Source organism: Nylanderia fulva, unplaced genomic scaffold (assembly GCF_048542155.1).
Source record: "Nylanderia fulva isolate GAGA-0341 unplaced genomic scaffold, ASM4854215v1 Scaffold465, whole genome shotgun sequence".
In the NCBI taxonomy this organism is placed as follows: Eukaryota; Metazoa; Arthropoda; class Insecta; order Hymenoptera; family Formicidae; genus Nylanderia; species Nylanderia fulva.
Window position 1 is genome coordinate 30039 of NW_028190549.1, and position 7325 is coordinate 37363.

General features: G+C 31.3%; 1 long non-coding RNA gene across 1 annotated transcript; it reads right to left on the minus strand.

The window, feature by feature from the left end:
• Positions 1-2754: 2754 nt before the first annotated feature.
• LOC114931177 (uncharacterized) lies at positions 2755-4263 on the minus strand. Its single transcript, XR_003819620.2, has 4 exons — positions 4058-4263; positions 3675-3964; positions 3413-3584; positions 2755-3108 (listed from the first exon to the last, which is right to left on the minus strand). It is a non-coding gene; the product is annotated as an uncharacterized LOC114931177 (long non-coding RNA).
• Positions 4264-7325: the final 3062 nt, after the last annotated feature.

Consider the following 7325-nt stretch of genomic DNA (forward strand, 5'->3'; position numbering starts at 1 on the left):
TTCTCTGATTAATATTTATCACATTAAAAATAATATCTATCACAATAAAATATGAAATATGTGTGATTAATTTTACTAAACTGTATAGTAAAATTAATCAAACATATTTTATATTTTCTTGTGATACATATTATTATTTTTAATATGATAAATAGTAGAGAAATTCTAATAAAATTCTTTCCACATCATAATGTCCTACGATTACCATAATTTTCTAGGTAAATTCTAAGAGAAAATTCTCTTAGATTGTGATTATGATTGTCGTGTCCTTGCCGTGTAAACTATTGCCGTCCGCATCGAGTAACGTGTGCTGTGCGCGCCGCGCGTTTTTACAAGTAATTTTTAATAATTAATCAAAACACTGAGAGAATTTTCTCTTAGAATTTACCCTAAAAGTTATAGTAATTGTAAGAGAATATGGTATGGAAAGAATTTTATTAGAATTTCTCTGATTAATAATTATCACATTAAAAATAATAATATTTATCACAATAAATATAAAATATATTTCATTAATCTTACTTTACGGTTTAGTAAAATTAATAAAACATGTTTCATATTTTATTGTGATAGATATTATTATTTTGAATGTGATAAATATTAATTAGAGGAATTCTAATAAAATTTTTTCCATACAATATTATCCTACGATTACCACAATTTTCAGGGCAAATTCTAAGAGAAAATTCTCTCAGATTGTGATTATGTGTTGTAATTTGTAATCAGTTATTTATTACAATAATTTTTAATCAAGTGCGTGAGTCAAAGTGTCAATAGAATTTATTACAAAAAAATGATTTCATTATGCAGTGTGTCACAGTGTGTCAATATCGGATTGTATCCAGTCAGGCAACAATTATTCGTCAAAGGACATCAAACATCTCTACAAGGTAAGAATCAGTGAGAGAGAGAGAGAGAGAGAGAGAGTGTGTGTGTGTGTGTGTATACGCGTACACACACACACACACACACACACACAAAACGCCGCGTGTAACAAACAGCTGATCGCTTCGAGCGCCCACGTAATCGCCCGCGTCGGATAATGTGTTGCGCCGCTCCTGATTACCGCCCGTACTCGTGCTGTAATTCGCTAACTATTTCTTTTTATATTTCAAAAACTAAGCTTCGGATAAAATTTTGGCAAAGGAAAAATCGTCTTAGAATTGAGTCAGGAATACGACATTTTAAGGACAAACGGTTGTTTTGAATCACCCTGTATATATATATATATATATATATATATGACTATACTTACTTGTATCACTACATGTTTACTGTCAATGGCCCCAATGCAATGGTTAAAATTCCATAGTTCTTCAAAATCGTTTGCAATAGACAACCATTTTTCTTTTTTTAATCTTAGTGGAAGCACAAGACTATTAAGATAAATCCATATAGTTTCACATGTTTCCTTGATAATATTACTTATGGTTGTTAGACCTCGCAAATATTAGTATTGAATAGAATATACATACACATATAATGTAAAGATGTTTTCTATAATTTATTAATTACAACAAATTTATTTTCAGTGTCCTGGAAATTCTGGGTCATCATATTATAATTACAAAGGCACACATAGCATTGTCCTTCTTGCTATTTGTGATGCCAATTATGTTTTTAGATATGTAGATATTGGAGCATTTGGAAGGGGCAGTGATAGCGCTATATTTAAGAATTCCACTGTAGGAAGAAAATTTAATTCAAAGCAAATAAATTTACCAGGTCCGTCTCCACTTTCTGCAGAAGGGCCAGATATGCCATATTGTCTCGTGGGTGATGAAGCTTTTCCATTAACTGATTACTTGCTTCGACTTTATCCTGGAAAGGGATTAACTAAAGAACGAGAAATTTATAATTATCGTCTCAGTCGTGCCAAACGTATCATAGAAAATACTTTTGGCATATTAGCGAGCCAATAGAGAATATTTAGAAGACCAATCATTTGCAAAGTGAAAACTGCAGAAAAAATTATACAAGCTACTGTTTGCTTACATAATTGGTTAAGAAAAAAGTATGTACATAATAATCAATATGTATCTCCTGAACTAGTTGATCGGTATTCAGATGGTATATTGATCCCTGGGACATGGAACAGTCTAAGGGAAGATGGCTGGGCATTCCAAGAGATAACAAGAACAGGAACAAATTCAAGTACTCGTAATGCTATTTCCATAAGAGATGAATTTTGTGCCTATTTTAATGGTGAAGGCGCTATTTCCTGGCAGTATGACTGTGATAATTAAAATTCTGTTAAATTACTAAACTAATGATGACATTCTAAAATAATTTATCAATCATAAATCTTCAAGTTGTAACACAGGAAATATCTTATCGTAAAATCCATGTAAATTTCTTTATCTAAATACAGGTTCAATCCAGTAACGTTTTGGAGTATATGATCTCTTTTTCTTTCTTTTCATTGCTATTATTACTGATAAAGTTGCTACATGGATTATATTCCTTTTTTGTTTTTCTTTTTCAATTATATTTACATATTCCGTCATCCATTTTGTCATCATTAAAAAGTTAGAGTATATATACATATTGAATATTAACTTTTGTAAAATTATTGTAAATGTATGACTATATACTTACTTTGGAAATCATATAAATAAAACATTTTTCAATTGATTTGTGAGAAACTTTATTAACGCATTATAAACACATTTGTTAAAAATTTATATGAATAAAATATAATTAAAAAAACAAATACTTAATTTTATTAATTATTGTTAGGAAATAATGGCATTATTAATTGTTATATTCTTGAACAACATCGTAAGATAACAGCAACATTTTGTGGATTGCATCTGATTGCATTTCTTCTGGAATTTTCTTCAATTGACTGCCTATTATATTTAAACAGTAATCTATTTCTGTAAGCTCAGGGGGTGGTGGCAAAACTATGTCTCTGCTTGAACCTGAATTACTTATAGCTTCTGCTACTTTATCAATAGATAAACTTAGATCGTCCTTATCACCAATATTTTTCCTTTTACGTGTAATCCTTCTGCTGTTTTTTTTACACTGTCATTATCAACTTCATAACTAGATAAATTAATGTCATCAGAATCATTTTCCTCAGATTCGCAATTTGTTGCAGATCTGAAAATAAAATAAATATGTAAGATTAATAGAGAATAAAATATAATCAATAATAACAGTATTAAGTAGTACACCCATGGAATTTAATTCTGTCCTTCAGAAATTTTCACAATCTGACAAGTGACCACCTTTCTACATTAATGCTCACCGTCCATGTACGATAGACAGCTTACAGCCAAACGTAAGCTGTTTATTGTACACGAACTGTGACCATTAATATAGAAAGGTGCTCATTTCAGATTGTTGAAAATTTTTGAGGGACAGAATTAAATTCCATGGGTGTACAACATATATGTATACATACTCTCTTGGAGTGAAATGATCTCTCAAAAATTGCATGGAATCGTAATGAGCCCATTTATTGCCATTATTTTTGCGAGCGGAACCACTTGGACATTGCTCATCCCGAATGATTTTTCTAAATGTGTCAGTTAATGCCTTAAACTTTTTTTTAGCACCATCTGGGGTAAAAGCACCTGTTGAAAATAATATTCGTATTAGAATTATTCAACTATTCATAGGACTTTTCATAAAAAGAAATTATTATATAAAAATTAAGTAAATACCTTTAAGTGAGTCAGATACTTCTAACCATAGTTTGGTTTTTATGATTTTGCTCCTTTTAATGGGATTGTAAAATCCCACAGAAGTATCCTGTTCATAACTTCAAAAATCAGTTGCTCTTCTTGGTCAAGTTTTAATTGAACAACATTAAGAGGAGCCTTGGTTTTTTTGGATGTTTTTACTTTTTTATTGGAGATACTTTGGTTGATATTAATACTGGCATTTTCCTTATTAGCAATATTTTCTAATTGAGCAAAATGCTCGTCAGATAATTCAGAAACAATTTTATTACCTATGAAAAAATTAATAAATTCAATATTAATAAATTAATATATTCAATAATAAACTTCAAAACTAAATATTTATATTAATTTATTCACTTTACCATCGTATGCCCAAAATTCATATGTATCTGGATCAACAAAAAATTCGTCAAATTCTCGAATACATAAATGTTGGGCAGCTTTTTTATTTAAACAGGTTTGTTTACAATAGCTACATTTCACGAGAAAATTCTAAAATTATTAATATTTCTTAATTCAATTATGTATAACCTCAAAACATTTCACATGTGTATTCTGCTATCATATTATACAGATATATATTCAAAGTATTACTTCATATTTATTAAATTATTTCCTTTTCTTCGCTTTGCATGATGAAATTTTATGATAAACAAACAATTTTTCGATTAATAAATTAAGCATGACCTGTCAACCACCGTCAACGCTGGAAAGTTGGGTAGAAACGAACTTTTTAGCGTCAACCATAGATAAAATTACATAGAGTGAACACGAACAAAACGAGCGTCAAGCGTTTCAGCGTCAGCATGAAAAGGTACCTTAACTCATGCGAAATCTAGAACGCTCATTCGTTAGATTAAAGTCATTCTCATTTAAAAAGTAGTGCTCAGACGTAATTTTGTCAGAGGAAAAAGTTGTTTCTTTTGGCACGAACAATTACGCTGTACATTCCGAATTCGCGAATTTGGGCACCCTGTATATTATTTATTTAAATATACATATTATTTATTTAATGCATGAACCAATAAAAACTAAAAAATAAATTATTAAAAAAAATTTATTGAAAATTGATACGTACGTAAAATTTTCTCTCTTGAAATACACACATCAATATAAATATTTTGTTATAGTATTATATATTTTATTAAATCTTTTTAACTGAAGTAATAAAATATCATTACAATGATATTTAGTTTGTATTTACATATAATATATGTGATATGTATAATATCAGATTAATTATAAAATAAAGAGAGAGAACATTTTATGAGTATAAGAATAAATTCATGTGAATGTGTGTGTGCGTGTATGCTAACGCATGTGTGGACGTGTGTGTGAATATGAATTCATGTATATGAACATGTATGTGAATATGCAATGTGTATGTGTGTACGCAAACGTGTGAGTATTTGTATGAGTGTACAAGCATGTTGTTTTATAAATGTGCGCGCGTGGGTGCATGTGTACAAGAGTGTGTTCATATGTGTGGAGTGTGTGGATATGTATGTGGGTATGAATTTGGATATGTATGTGTTTATATGTACATGAAGATGCAGATGTACGTACATGCGTGTATGTGAAATGATGGGCATATGGGCAGGTGTATGGTTTTGTGAGAGAGAAAATTTTATTTCTTAGTTTGTATTGGTTTATATATATAATTTAAAAAAATTAATATATTTTGATTTATGTAATATTGTATACCTGTATTGCTCATCATTCCAATAATTTCTATTTTGTCACTTTTTCGGATATCCATTTCGTAATAATCATCTACAAAATTAACAACGTGTACTTCTAATTTATAAACACCGTCCGTTAATGATCCGCATCCAATGATTTTATTCAATTTGTTATTATGTATACTGCTTAAATTAGTTTTGATATATATTCTTCTAATACTGTAAAAAATATATATATAATATACACACACACACATACATATACCAATGAAAAACAGGTATATAAGGATATATAATAATAAAATATAATAATTTAATATATATTATATATATATATATACATATACAAAGATATATTTCTTTATATTTAATATTTCTATTTGTATCAGGAGACGCGGTAGTGTCTCCGGCCATGTTCAAACCCTAAAAGACCTTAAAAGACACTACAAGTCTCCTTATCCTGCACCATCAAAGTCCATTTTTTGGGGGTGTAGAACTACTAAAATATAAAAAATTTTGAATTGCACGTAATATAACCTGAAAGGCGGCATCGCCACGAGTAATTTGAGCCAAGAAAAAATAAAATCGGTCAAGCCGTTCTGGAGATACAAGCGGTCAAAAAGTGACGTTTTTCATGAAAAATGAAGTAACGTCGTCTTCTTCTTCTCTTCTTCTTCTTCTCTGTCCGCATATAAATCTCTTCTCACCTTTCACTCACACCTCCCTCAACTTCCACCCACCCCTTTTCCTCCCACCCTACTCCACCCACTCCACCCCACTCCCACCCCTCTTTCGCCTCTTTCACCCTTTTTCGTCCTCTCTCACCCTCTTTCGTCCTCTCTCACCCTCTTTCACCCTCTTTCGCCCTCTCTCACCCTCTTTCGTCCTCTTTTACTCTCTTTCATTCTCTCTCACCCTCTTTCACCCTCTTTCATTCCCTCTCACCCCCTTTCGTCCTCTTTCACCCTCTTTCGGTCCTCTCTCACCCTCTTTCGTCCTCTCTCACCCTCTTTCGTCCTCTTTCACTCTCTTTCATTCTCTCTCACCCTCTTTCACCCTCTTTCGTCCTCTTTCACCCTCTTTCGTCCTCTTTACCCTCTTTCGTCCTCTTTCGTCCTCTTTCGCCCTCTTTCACCCAATTTCGTCCTCTTTCACCCTCTTTCGCCTATCTCGTCTTCTCTTACCCTCATTCGTCCTCTCTCACCCTATCTTCAAAAAATCATAAAAATGAAAAGGTCAAGCCATGTTCAAAAGAAGGTCCTCAAAAATTTAAACCTAGTCTGTACAATGAAAAATAATTACTCGTAATTCCAGAGTTCCAATTTGTTAATATCGAATAATGTATTTGTTTCAAGTAATGGCAGTAGAGTCAAATACATACCTACGTATATGCAGTTTTTGCTGTTAATTGTACTTGAACGAAAAAAATAATTAAATGATTTAAATATAGCACATTTTAAATCAAGAAACTTATATAATCGAACTCTGTTTAGGAAAAGGTAGAACATTTCATTTGCCTCTGCCTTTACAAGAAACATTGGATAAGGTATGTCCTCCGGAAGATCCTATAAATTTGAATCACGAGTTGCACATTCTCGTTCGAGGTATACCCAAGAAATCTAAAGTGGTTTGGGAAAATTTGGTAGATATTAATAAAATGTATAAGGCTTTACAATGGTTGAAAGAAAATAATCCTCATTACTCAAAAATTCGTCTTCCAGCGTCATCTGATGATCTATTAAAGGATAAGTTGCAGGAAACAGAATATAGGATTGTCGATGAGGAAAGCGACAATGACGAAATAAATGAGGTGGTTGAGGAATTACCAGCATTGAATTTGTACAATGTACAGCAAAACAAAAATAATAATGATCAAACCGTTTTAAAACGTACGGCTTTTCTCACACAAATCACTGAACATTCGGATATTAACGATCAGTATACAATA